Consider the following 14,310-nt stretch of genomic DNA (forward strand, 5'->3'; position numbering starts at 1 on the left):
TATGCTCAAAACTTCTTCCAAAACTTCATACATGGATATCTGCTATAGTTTTGTGATTCATTTCTATAAAGTGAGTGTTTATATTGTTTCCAACATTTGCTTATATGCCATCTGTGTTGCAAATGATACTTTAATAGATAAGCTTACAAGTGACTGTCTGTCAGCCAAGGGGGGCTGGGAGCTAGAGAGGTGGTCCTGTCCAGGGAGGAGCACACCCATTGGTTGTTCAGTGCCAAGTAGCCAACCTTGAAAACATACATACAAATGTTATGTGATGAAACTTCTGGAGAGATGTTACACACATGTCTTCTCATCCAACACAGGGAGCCCAGGACAGACCAAAGTCCAGCTTGGGGAACCAAGTTTTATTGGGATTACTTTGGGAATATAGGTAAGAGTTTCCTTACAGAAGCAGAAAGGACTCAAAGACAGCTGCATCACCAAAGCTCACCTCAGCACGGGTGACAGTTCACAAAGCTGGAAACCTGGGGATCACTGCACAGCCTGCGGGCAACTCAACAGGTTGGAGAGTGTCCCATTCAAGAGACTCTGGTCTAAACCTCTTCCAGACAGCTCAGCTGGCTCCTCCCTATTCCAGGCAACTGGCCTGATCTCAGAGTATTTGCAATATGGCTTGTCTGAGTGACTCTTCCCAGCTTGAGTTGTTCAGTCTCTGATTCTGGTCAGTTTCAGGAATTTCCTGAAGCTATTTTGAAGTTGTTTACTTTTTCTGTTTCAGGAGATTACCTGAAATACAGAATGTTTTGGTCTTGGAAAAAACTCTTACACAGAACCATACAACATTATTCAGACTGAGCAGGTTGCATTTGAGAATATATGCATAATACAAACACACATACCCCCCCCCCACACACACAGTAACAATGAAAAAAAAAGCATGAATTTGAAGGATAGTGGACAGGGGTAAGAAAGGGAACTGGGTGGAGAAAAGGGAGGGAGAAATGTTGTAATTATCTCTTAATAACAAACAGAAGTAAAAGAAAACAAATCAATTCTGGTGCTTCTATTGTATCTTGGTATTTATTCCTGGCTCTAAAGAGGCATTTGTGTATATTTTTTGGAGCTCTTGTTATATATTACACACTCACCTCCAAGAACTTATGCATGTTAATAGCATCCCTGATAGTACCAATATTTAACCACATCCTTACTAGTATTAAATATTATCTTCAAGTTATCATCTGGAGACATTTTGTGCCAATTTTAGCATCTTAAAAGTTTTATCCTGGATTTTTTAATTTTTGATAAAATTCTGAATAGAAACCACTGAACTGCATGTAGAATAGAAACAGGAAAAAAAATCAGGTCTTCCTATGGTCTACACAGCATATCTGACAGTATGAAACTAGAGAGAAGAAGATCAAAGGCACAGATTATTCCAGACCCAGGTAATCATAGCTGAGACTAGAAGCAATGGTCAGCTTAGTTTAAACCATTGCACAGAAGTTTACTCTTCACAGATGAAAAAGATCACTGGTGTTATTATTTGATCTTTAGCTCAAATGTGTCATTTATATCAGGTTAAACTTCCTTCTCAACATTAGTCTATTTCTTTTGCGAGCTCAACAATACTGCACCTTAAGCGACTCAGAGGACTGCTCACCCTCTTAAAAAGGCCAGCTTCGATACCCTCACACCCATCTGCCTCCTGTTGTGTCTTGTCCCTCTGAAGGCCATCTTGCCCAGCAGACACAGAATCATCTGCATTTCCAGCATGATCTTTACGATCTTGAAAAAGGCACAAATTAGTAACCAGAAAATCTCTTTCTGAAAATTTAATCATAAAACTTAAACTTCTTTCTTTCTTGGGGAAAAAAAGGCATGAGGAAATATGCCAATCTTGTACAGAGCAATCCCTTTTCTCTATAAGAAGATACTAAATACAAAGTACCTATAATAACATCTTCAGAAATCTACACATCCTAAGGAAGGAAAATGGAGCCTTTAGTAGCATAATGGATGTGTCTCAGAAAATGGTTACAATGTTGCCATATTTTGAGGGCCATATCCAAAGTTGACTACTAAATATAGTTAACTGCTGATAAAATCAGCAGGACAGTAAGCTGAAGACCAAAATCCAATCCTCCACCAAACTTTGAGTGCTCTGGCGTCTGCTCACTACATCCTTCTCCTATAGCCTATACATCCTTCTCCATAGCCTATAAATCCTTCTCCTCCATAGCCTATACATCCTTCTCCATAGCCTATACATCCTTCTCCTCCATAGCCTGTACATCCTTCTCCATAGCCTATACATCCTTCTCCTCCATAGCCTATACATCCTTCTCCATAGCCTATACATCCTTCTCCTATAGCCTATACATCCTTCTCCTATAGCCTATACATCCTTCTCCTCCATAGCCTATACATCCTTCTCCATAGCCTATACATCCTTCTCCTCCATAGCCTATACATCCTTCTCCATAGCCTATACATCCTTCTCCTCCATAGCCTAACATATAGACAGCTGAGAGTGCCAGCTTCAGCTATCCCACGGCACAGACCTCTCTCTACTCTTTTAGTTTTAGCAAATGCAAGTTACCTCTAGCATTATATTCAGAAAAAAATTACCTAAGCTTGTTCATAGATCATATTTTTAAGCAAATCACTGTATTTTTATGGCAGGAGGGAGAAAATGTGACCAGTTTCTAATTGCATTAGATATTTAGTGAATGATGTGCTTAGTAGAGGTGAATAAATTATGGTTGTCACTTATGCATGGGAGGGAAATGAATGTGAGACTGAGACAAGAGACTTTCTATAGAATATAAATAAGAGGGGTGGGCCTTCTTGTGTCCCTGAGGCAAACACAGAGGGTAGATGAGATAGGGTGAGGACTTTTCCTGGCACTTGTGTTTTCTGTTCTAGAGCCAATTTCTTAGCAATGTTTTGCTTCCTCTGGCTCTGATACTAATTGTATGCTCCAACTTGGCTACCCTGGACATCCAAGCACCAAACCATCATCCTAACAATTAGAATGAACCTCTGCCAAAGTCCCCACCCATTCCATCTTGTGTATCTCCATCAGGGACACAGGCTCTTCCTGGCCAAGAGGGGGACCATCTGTATGATCCACCAGTGCTACTTACTTCAGCCATTCTGGCTCCAAGTAGTCATGCTGCAATTATGTTATGGGGGTTGCTACATCTTTTCTGTATTATCCACCACCCTCAACACACTCTCGAGCACATAAACATGCACACACAGAAACATGAGCATGTGCACACATGCACGTACACACAGACACATGCACACACACACACACACACTGAACATGATTAAAGTTTGAAGACTTCTTGTCTAGCTCACCTGGGTCTCGCCAAGAGCTAGGAAGGAAACTTCACCAAGGAAGGAGGAAACACTAGCCCCAGACTCTCCAGCTATTATGAGAGCCTGATCAAAGAAAGAGACTTTGGTACAATATCATCAAGTTTAAAAGACAAAAAAGGGCAAGGGATATAACTCAGTGTGTAGAGCACTTGCTTACCTATGTGAGGCCCTGGATTTGATGCACAACACCAGGAAAATGGCAAAGAAACAGAGTAGACTGAAATGCACACAAATCTGTCACATTGCTCGTTTTCATTGGGTTAACTCTCAGGTCAGGATCAAGAGTGCTGAAATCTTGCCCAGTGAACCAGGCCAGATGCTTTGGTGTCTGGACAGGACTGACTTCTCCTGCAGGTCAGCTTTCAAGGAGAAACACACTGCAGCCAGTTGCCAGCTCTGTGTAGGGCCAGATGCTCAGCAAAGCCCGAAGCAGCCGGAGATTTTAAGGGATTCAGAGCTCAATCAGGCTGGCTGAAAGAGAGTGTGGAACTGTGGTAGAGATGGTAGAGCTGACTAAACAGAAGCCTTCCGAGTGTGCCCTTCCATGCCTCAGTCTCCCCTTGTTGTCCAGCCATCTCCCCCTCCCCCACAACACCATCACAGTTACAAAATCAAAGTTTGAGCATAGTCAGTTAGCAAGTCAGTTTCTTTAAGTTAGTCTTAAAAGTTTGCCTTGATCAAGGGAGATCATTTGGTAGGTAAAAGCACTTGCCAGGCAGGTAAATCTGGCAGCCTAAGTTCAAATCCTCAGAATGCACAGAGAGCGGGAAGCAGGAAGCATGGCTTAGAGAAGCTGAGGCAGGCGAACCAAGCAAAGCTTGGGGCCAGTTAGCTCAGCTTACTATTGGCACTGGAAAAGAGTCTTCAGGCAAGGCAGGTAAGACAAGAAGTGACACCCAACGTTTGGCCTCCGACCTCCACGTGCATGCCTGAGCATACATATGCCTCTCCCCAAAAACATGCACACATACACACACACACACACACACACACACACACACACACACGAACACACATCATACATCACACTCAAATGAGTAAACAAATAAAGGATAAATGCATCATTTACAATTACTAAAGTGTATGGTTTAAATTTCAAGCAATTTTTAGAGCAGCCCAATTTGTAGATGTTATGTAAAAATTAAGAGTAAGGGCCATATCTTCACTGTCCCATACAAAAATTCTCAATCCATGTGATACTTAATTTTAACTTTTAAAATACCAAGAGCAGGTAATGGGGGGAGGGGTGGAACATGGTCAAAACATGAAAATGCAAAATTAAACACATTGTTATATATGTGCTCACGTGCTAATGACAAACTTAAAATCAAATTTAAAATTAAAACTGAAACTTTTCCATCTCACTAGCTCCGTTTCTCGTGTTTGGTAACCACGCAGGGCTATGATGGTCTCCGCCCTGGGCAGCACAAGAAGACGGCATTTTTCATCACCATAGAAACCAAAACAAAACAGAAAACCTCCCCAAGCATAATTAAGGCACAGTCATAAGTACAATCCAATGACAGACTATCCTGCATGCTTTCTGAGATTTTTTATTGTATTGTCATTATACTTATTTATTTTATATCCTACTCACTGTCCCGCACCCCACAATCCTCCCATCTCTCCTTCCCTTCTCCTCTGAGTGGGTGGGGGCCCCTTGGATAATCCCCCCAAACATAGTAAGTCAAGTCTCTGTGAAGCTAGAGCGTGAACCGCCAACCAAAGAGCACACAGGCTGGACCTGCATCCCGGACACACGTAGCAGATGTGCATCTTGGTCTTCTGGAGGGACTCAATCAACTGGAGCAGGTGTTGTCCCAGAAACTGTTGCCTGTCTGTGGCATGTGTCCTTCTAGCTGGACTGCCTTGCCTGGCCTCGGTGAGAGAGGATGCACTCTCAAAGATTTCTCTTCTGGGGAGGAGGGGGTTAAATACAGTTTTTTTTTATTGGATATTTTATTTAATTACATTTCAAATGTTATCCCCTTTCCCAGTTTCCCATCTGGAGATTTTTAACCCTAGATCTTTGGTACCTGGCTTTATCTTCTCAAATCAGATTATTGAATTATTTTTACTTACGGCATCTTCTGCATCAAAGAAGCCAATCTATAGCAGGAACCTTTCTGTTAGTATGTAAGACATGGGTTCTTTAAGGATGTTGGTACAGGTCAGGCGTAGCAGAAGTGTGGGCCTTCATTATTTGGAGGCACCTTAGAGATTGTTATTTTGTTATTGTTTCTTGAGACCAGTCTCACTGTGTAGCTCTGGCTGGTCTAGAACTCACTGTGTAGACCAGGCTGGCCTCAAACACATAGAAAGCTGCCTATCTCTGCCTCTTGAGTGCTAGGACCACACATGGCCTTATCATTCTTTTTTTTTTTTTTCCCATGTGTGACTTCCATTTCAATAACCCTAATAAACAGACTATTCCAATGCAAAGAAACTATTACATCATTTCAAATTTGACACTGGAAGACGGTTGGCTCCACCATGTTATGCCCACAGTTGACGTCTTTACCTACACACAAACTTTCCTGTTTGCATGAGCACATCACAGTGAAGCAGAACACTGAGCTGAGACAAGGGGATGCTTTTACAGGCTGCAACATTTAAGGAGGAAGTACGTTGAATCACCCTTGTCTGAGGGACCTTATGGAACCAATCAGTAACTTCAGGCCTGAAAGTCTCCGCTTGACTCCAGTGCGCACAGGGCCGGTGCACCATTAGGAAGCTTCCTCCATGTCCGCATCCTCCGGTAACTGCTGGACCATTTCTTCCTCCAGTTGCTTTCCTTCGCCTGCAAGAGGAGCCCGGATAAGATGGACGTTCTGCTTGACTCTTTGATGTCCTGAACCTTCTGTAGCTCTTTGCTTTTCTTCAACCTGTTCATTATACCTTTAGCCTGGCGCTTCTGTTCGGTCTCTTCAACTCTCTTCATTGCATAGTTTAATTCCACAGCTCTCGCTGGTATGTCACAGGCTCCTTTCAACATTTTTTCAAATTCAAATGAGTTGTCCACCGTGAGCTCTTTGGCTGCTACTTTATGGAAGGCTTTAGTCCGCCTGATCTTGTGTGCCCTCCTCTTCTTGAAGTTTTTATGACACTTGGACTTGCAGAATTGAAACACCTTGCAGGCATTGCAGACTGCAAACATCATGCCGTGGCCTGGATAGATCGGGGCCCGGAGCAGAAATAACAGTTCTCGATCCTCACGTTGACCCCATGTGGGACCCCGGCCCTATCATTCTTTATTCTGGCTCTGTGTCCTAGGTCTTTACATGTTTTGCAAGCATGTCTCCCAGTCTGCAATCATTTTAAACATTAATAATTCATTTGAATATGAAAAAAAGTAACAAGAACATCAGCTCTTCTGCTGCAAGGTGGCGGTGAGACAGGATACTCGACCACACGAAGGACAAGAAACCTTCTCATCTTCGATTTTAGCGTTTCATTCTGCCCACTTGTTTTACTGAAGGCTGTCATGTTGGGGAAGGAGTGAAACGTTCTAAGAAAAGACTGCACCGATGAGATGAGTCTTGGGAAAGACTCACTCTCTGAGCCAGTCTGCGCTCCAGCATCGGAAGCCAGTGATGCTGCAGGCTCTATGGAGCTAAGAAAACCTTCAAATCTTATTTTAGCTTAAGTGATTTCTGCTTATTTAACCCTATTTTAAGATCCTAACGAGTCACAGCTCCTAAGAACGGCATTGGGAAGAGATGCCAGGGACACAGTCAGATGAGGTTAAGGAATGACAAAATGATGCTTTAGCAATTAAACTAAATTGCACCCTAAGATCTGAGGTGGCGGCAGGAGCGATGCTGTGAGAGGAAAGGAAGAACACTTCAGAGAGTCACAGAGTTAAGACATCTGACCACTCAAAATGGCTTTCCCTTCCCACCAGCGCTTAGCAAGACTAACCCTGTGGGTCCCACAGTGGCCCTAAGCACAAAACACAATGTCAAGATCGTCCACTAAATTATCTAATATACCTTTGCCTTTCCTGGTCAGCATTTTTATCTGAAGCTATACTCTGGAACACTGGATTTTATACAGCTCAGAAGACCTGCTCAGAAATGTCCTTGGCCCCTGATTTCTAAAGGAAAACACATCCGATGTTTGCAGTAGCAACTCAGCTGTCTGAAGTTGTGAGTTCAAGGGTAGGGGTTTGTTTAACTCAGTGCAAATAACATATGCATCCAATATAGAAACAAATAGTATTTCTGCTCCTTGATAAACATTTGGAATCTTGAAAAACCTTATTACCATCTCTGAGTTCCAACTTTTCTATAATATATAAAAAGAGAAAATCTTCCTCTAATGCACTAACATTTTGTGTATACTTTCCCTGGTTCATTGAGTGCTTTATACATATAGACAATGTATTTTGGTCATAATCTTCTTCCCTCCCACCATAAAGTCCTGGATTTCTCTGACACATCTTTCCAAATCCTGATGCAATTCAGTATGAAGCAAGGGTACCTTTGGAAAGTTTGGACCACAGTTGCAAGTGGAGCTTGCAGATGGAAATAGGGCACCACCGTGCTAATGAAATCAGAATTGAGGTCAGCACAACCAAGAAGAGTTCAGTTTCTTTAGTAGGAAGCCACAGGACCAAAGCTTCACCATTGCACTCCCATTTGGTGTACTTGCAACAGCGGTCCCCCTGAAATTTGGTGTGCTTGCAACAGTGGTTCCCCCTGCTGAGGCCCATGTGATATGAACCTGTAGGATAGCAAGCCCATTGATTTTGTTAAACAATAAGGCTCATGTTGAAATATTCTTGCTCAGAAATAGTTTGGTGCTATTCAGGACAACACAGTGTCATCCTGAAACAAATCACTTCCTGTTGAAGGACCAGTGACTTTAGTTCTCATATTGTTGACAAGGCCATCCAACTGCTCTCCTCAGAGTTCTCATATCTTTGACGAGGCTCTCCCACTGTTCTTATCAGAGGTTCCGATATTTCCATTTCCTCCGTTCTAAAAAGGCTGACTGATAATACTATTGGCAAGTGTGCGTCTTGAACCTTCATCATGGCTAATTTTCTTGATGAACAATGACTTCTGACAACTTCTATGTGTGTATATTTAGCACTTTCTAGTCTTAACTATGGAGACATTAATTCATTCCTTGACATTCCTTCGTACAGAAAAGCCAATACAGAGAGGGTTTCCTGGTGCACTGAGAACTCTAGGCCTGGTATTGCCACACAAAGACCTTTTCTAAATCTATATAACTTTGGCTATAAGTCTAAGTCACATATAACTTTGGCTGAGACGCAGGACTTTTTTGAGCATATGCGATAATAAAGGCACTCTGAAAGATATTTTAAAGAACCTGATTAATTAAATGTACCTGCCTTACATTGGCACATGCTTCATGTCACGAAAGGATGTAGTGCTACTGTCTTCCCGTCTGCTTCTGTCTCTCTTCGTAGCAGTTTAGGAGTACTAATATGAATGGAATAGAAATTCAACTGCTAGGCACAGTTACATTTCAGGAGCTCAAGGAGCATAATTTATAAGCTTAGTTTTTGTTACACTTTTAATTGCAGCCAAATTGCACAGCTTAGAAAAAAAACCCTCATCTGTCACTCTTTCCTGTAGGAAGTTAACTTCTTCTGCCCCACCCCTAGCATGAATGCATGCTTTACCATTGTGATTCTTCAGCCAGAAAGCTAGTGAAAACTCAAAAAAGAAAAAAAAAGCATCAGACATTTTCATAAGCCCATACTCATCAAAAAAAAAAAAAAAAAAAAAAAAAAAATCTTCCAACCCACCGAGCACCTCAGACTCAAACCAAGAAGAGAGAGATTTTTAAAAAGCACAAAATTCTAAAAATTAAACTGGTGTTGGTCTTAAAATCTCATGTTTACCCTCTGCTTTTAGCATAGCTCTCTTAATATAGCAAAGGGGATGTTTGATCATTGATTTTTTTTTTAATTTGTGTAATTTTTTTAATGAGAAGGGGGAATTTTTTTTTTCAATCAGAAATGATAAAACATCTCTCAGGTGGTAAAACAGGTAGCCGTAAGAGTTTTTACCTCAATCCATACATATACCTAATATAGAGCTGGCTGGCTAATCTCGTTCTATTACATTTGGAAGAGCGGCATTTGAAAATTCAGCACAGCAGTGGTGCTGAGCCACGCCGCCTCTAATTAAGTGCAGACTAGGAAAAATTATTCTTAGTTTAGTCTGTGGAATGAGGGGGGGGGCGTGGAAATTTCTCTTTGCAATTCAAAATTGTTTTAAAGATAGAATATTCCTTTTCCAATGTCTTCATTAAACAGAGCTGTTAAGAATTGTCTCCCAACCATCCCCAAAGAGTACAAAGCTTAACCAGTATTCACCCCATATGCTCAGCTTTGAAGTGTGAAGCTGTGACCATCCCTAGTCTCTTACACCACCATCAAAGCCATCTCATTACGCCCAGCGCTGAGAGTTAAAGCGCGGGGCCATACCCGCTCCAACACAAACACTGCATTAACAAAGCAACCGCAATATTCCTCCCCCACATGGCTAGGACTTGGAGAAATGCTTACCATATGTACACATGCATGAGATACAAAAATTGACTGCACTAGAACATCATTGAGAAGTACATTAAACATGCTGACTGGAGCTGGATGCTCCTCTAAGAGGCTGATTTTAGGATGAAAGGGCAGAAACACTGGGCTGAGTAATGAGGTGAAGTGCACCTGACACATTCAGGTGCCTTGTGCTTTCCTGAGGTCGCAGAGAATAATGTGAGGTTAGGGAACAACGCTCCAACCTGTCACTGGAGGCCACTGTATGCGCCGCCATGGTTCATTTCAAACGAACAAGAAAGCTTACAGACAGTGGTGCGAAGGGGATGGAATCTATTTCTCAGTGTCCTCCCGAGGAAAGGGGACTTCCTTTGTATCTTTGGGTTCTCCATTTATAATTGACATGCAAATGATAAAACAGCAATTGTCATTGGTGTCAAATTCAGGGCTCAATAGTCACCTGGTTCTTAAGAAAAACATCTGCTACGATGAGTGTTTTTAAGTCTTTAGACCAAGCAATTTTATTTCTATGTTTTTTTTTTTTTTAAAAAACCCTTGCTTTGTACACAAAAGCCAATTAAAGTGTCATCACTGTGCAGTAGGTATTAGTAGAAATGGGCACCAATCCGAGTGTTCACAAATAGAGAACACGCAGTCTGATAGCTGTTCAACAGGTGAACAGGGTGGATTGTGTGGACACGCGACACTGTGGACAGATCTAGTTCTGTGATGTTTTTCTAGGTAAAAACTTTTGGCATGGGTACGTACAGTGTGAACACAGCCGGCCAATGTGCTAGGTTTACACCACACAGTGTGCTCTCCATATCCATGAGTTCTGCTCTCACACTGCCAGGATTAAAAAGACTTTTTAAAAATGGCGCCCATACTAAGCACGTGCAGACCCCTTGTTTTTCCCACACAAAATGGTTTCAACAATCATGCATAGGCTCTTAGGTATTAAAAGTAAACTAAAGATGATTCCAAGTGTAACCGAGGGCATGGTGAGATGCAAATGTCATGCGTAGGGGGATGACGCATACGCAGACCACTGAATGCAAGGGTCTTGGGACAAGCCTCTGAGGGGATGGTGCGTGGACACTGAGCAGAGGTACAGAAGCACAAGCATGGGGAATTCTGGACACGAACCTGGTACAACACACGGAAGCTGACTGGTGAGTTTGATGACCAAGAATAATATTGGTTGAAGATGAAATTTAACCTTGAAGTGATAGTAGTTCAATTTTGAAAGAAATTAAGAGAGAGAGAGAGGGAGAGAGAGAGAGGGAGAGAGAGGGGGGAGAGAGAGAGAGGGAGAGAGAGAGAGAGAGAGAGAGAGAAGCCCCAAGGCAAGTCCTAATGAATGTTTGTGGCATTCTTTGTCTTGCTGTTACCTTAGCAGGAAATCACCAGTAACGTCTTGTTTCTAGTATAGAATGAAAAGAAAAAAAATTTATCTTCTGCCTTAATTATAAACAGAAGAATGGCATATCTCCCAATTCCTAATATTAGTATACCCTATGGAGACTTAAATATGGGTACCCATCAAAGTACATGGCATATCATAATGTCAGGGGGAAACTAGATATTACATACATACACACATATGTACATACACACACATACATAAATGCATATACACACATACCTACATATACACACATACATATATATACACATGCATACACACACATACATACACACATAAATGCATTTATAAATACATTGCACAATACAAACTTACATTACACGCTATGCTTTGAATGCAATATGTAAAATAAAGTATCTGATATTCCAATGATCTTATTACTAATTTGTAAGGCACATGCTAATTATTTACACCTTTGTACAGACATAGTGTTGTTTGTCTGAAGAATGATACTTTCCTGCATGACTTAGTTTCCCCTGTGGCTCTGTGTTCATCTTGTGTACATGGTTGGTAGCCCCAGAGGATAATGTTCTCCCACTCCTCCCTGATGATACTAGAACTTATGATTCGAAGACAAATCAGGCATCTCATAATCTTCACATGTTCACACAACCCATTAATCCTCGAGGCATCTCTCTAAGGCACATTCTAAATATCACTGCACAAATGAAAAGAAGTTGTCTGCTACAGAATTTGAACTTTGGAGACTGAAAACACTTCAGATCTGTTCAAGAGACTTGCTAACAACTTTTCACGAGATCCCAATGGCACCTTATCTTGAAGCTCGATGCATAAACCACCGAAGAGGAATCTGCTGCTGTTACAGTGGAAAGGGGTATCCTGAACCCCAGCTGCTCAGCAGCCCCCTCACAGGACACAAAGACCCTATACAAAGAATGGCAAACATCAAAAGGACAGCACACCACTCTGTCATTCCTATTTCTCACGGTCATCTTTGTAAGATGAATCAATTCTTCTGTTTCCTAAAAGAAAACACTGAGAAGCCCAGAAAGACACTAAACACACTTCTTGAAATGATCTGCTGAAGAAGAAGAGATTTGAACTCATGGTTTGCAGTCCTCGAATTCTTATTTTGGCCTCTTCACTATCTGACTTCCCTAACTCACTACTCACTCAACATGATGCTAATAGTTAGTTCGTGCTGGTCACAAACTCACACAGCACATGCAAATAAAATGCCGGGTAATGTGGTGGGGCTAAGCCTGCCAATTTCAAATACTCCTCACCCAGATAAGAACCTCATGTTATTTGTGGGGGCAAATGGAAAAGCTGAAGATACCCCCCCACACACACACACAAAATAGTTCATATGAAACATGGCAACCTCTTGAGGCCTGCCAAGAATCATTGGCCAGGCACTTCTGTAGATCATCTGATATTATTGCATTAATCCTAAGTCAGATCTACCACAATGGCCCCAAAATAACCATCGTCACTTGTTTTCCTACTCAGCTTTCCAGCAAACGATAACCAAACACAAGTATTAGAAAAATATATGGAAGTTTACAATCAGCCCTTGTTGGCAGGATTATGCCTGACTCATATTAGCCGAAATCAAATATCTCCCTCCTTTCTGACCCAAGTTGTGGGAGTCCTATTGGCCTTGCCGCTACAAGGGACCACAATCCAGTTAGTTAAGCTCCAGTCCTTGCCCTCTGCCACCCCAATCCTACCTTTCTTTCTTGGATTTCACAGCACCTTGGCCCAGCATCTCCAATATACTATAGTATTTGAACCCTTGGTCTACCAACTGGTGGTGCTGTATGGTGAAGTTTAGGTACCATTTCCCCCACCATGATGGACTCTCATCCCTCTGGATTTGGAAACCGAATAAACTCTCCCTTAAGTTGCCTTTGGCATTTTACCACAGCAACAGCAAAAGTAACCAATGCATCAACACAGCAGTAAATACTTAAGGGCCTTTAATTAGGCCCACACCCTACCAGCCACCAAAAGCCGTTTATCTCTCCATCTTGTCTGTGCTCCCTCAAATGCCAAACAAATGGTTTTCATGAGCTGCCGGTGTGCTCTGCTCCCAAGCCGTTCCAGTTCACTGGCCATGCAGACCCTTCAGCAGTTTTAAAGGTTCTGCTTCTTTACCGTTACACCCCAATACTACAGTCTGAGCTTTCCTCATAGCCCCACCCTCTTTAGGTCATACAGGAACAGAGGAACACTGAATCCAGTATCAACAATGTTCTTAAAAACGGAGGAATAGAATTTGAGCCGGAAGAGTGCCATGCGATCATGAAATGGGATATGGGAGGCAAGATAAGAAGCCCTCTCATCTCCGACTTCCAGCCTCCAGGTCTGAGAGTATATTTCTGCTGCTTAAGTCACCTGATCAAAGCACATTGTTACCACATCCATATTTACTTGGTACAGTAGCCTCCCTCCTTTCCCACCTTCATTGCCTAGTGCAGAGTTTGGGAGAGAAATTGGGCTGGCATAAGCTTGCTCCCTTCTCTTTCTTAGAGATAGCTGTCCAGCCTACCATCCTTGCCAAATGCTGTGCAGCAGAAAACTCTTCTCTCTCTCCCTCCCTACCTCCCTCTCTCTCTCCCTCCCTTCCTTCCCCTCTCTTCCTCCCTCCCTCTCTCCCTCCCCCTCTCTTCCTCTCCCTCCTCTCCCTTTGTTTCTCTCTGTGTGTATATGTGTATTGTGTGTTTGTCTGTCTGTATGTCTGTGTGCATGTGTGTCTGAGTCTGTCTGTCTAATATATGGTTGGGTAAGCCAAGCCATCAGTGTTAGTCTCATCTGTAGTAAAGTTAGTATTTCTACTTTGTTTCTGCTGCCCCCCCCCAACAGATCCAAACGTATTGCTCTCTTTTCAAAACCAGCATCAATCTTATTTTCTTGGAAGCAGGAAGGAGAGGCCGCCTTTCTCTGTTCTTTTTCTAATTCAGTTGCTATGAATCTAAAGGCATCTGCTGTCAGAGATTCAAACATGAACAGTACCTGTCACTTCCTCCTTCTCATA

At 42.2% G+C, this 14,310-nt stretch overlaps 1 pseudogene across 1 annotated transcript; it reads right to left on the reverse strand.

The window, feature by feature from the left end:
* Window positions 1-6,077: 6,077 nt before the first annotated feature.
* Window positions 6,078-13,571, reverse strand: LOC308433017 (putative ribosome biogenesis protein RLP24; annotated as a pseudogene). Its single transcript has 3 exons — window positions 13,476-13,571; window positions 10,652-10,729; window positions 6,078-6,657 (listed from the first exon to the last, which is right to left on the reverse strand). The product of its transcript is annotated as a putative ribosome biogenesis protein RLP24 (transcript).
* Window positions 13,572-14,310: the final 739 nt, after the last annotated feature.

This window comes from Micromys minutus, assembly GCF_963924665.1.
Source record: "Micromys minutus genome assembly, chromosome: 19".
Lineage (NCBI taxonomy): Eukaryota > Metazoa > Chordata > Mammalia > Rodentia > Muridae > Micromys > Micromys minutus.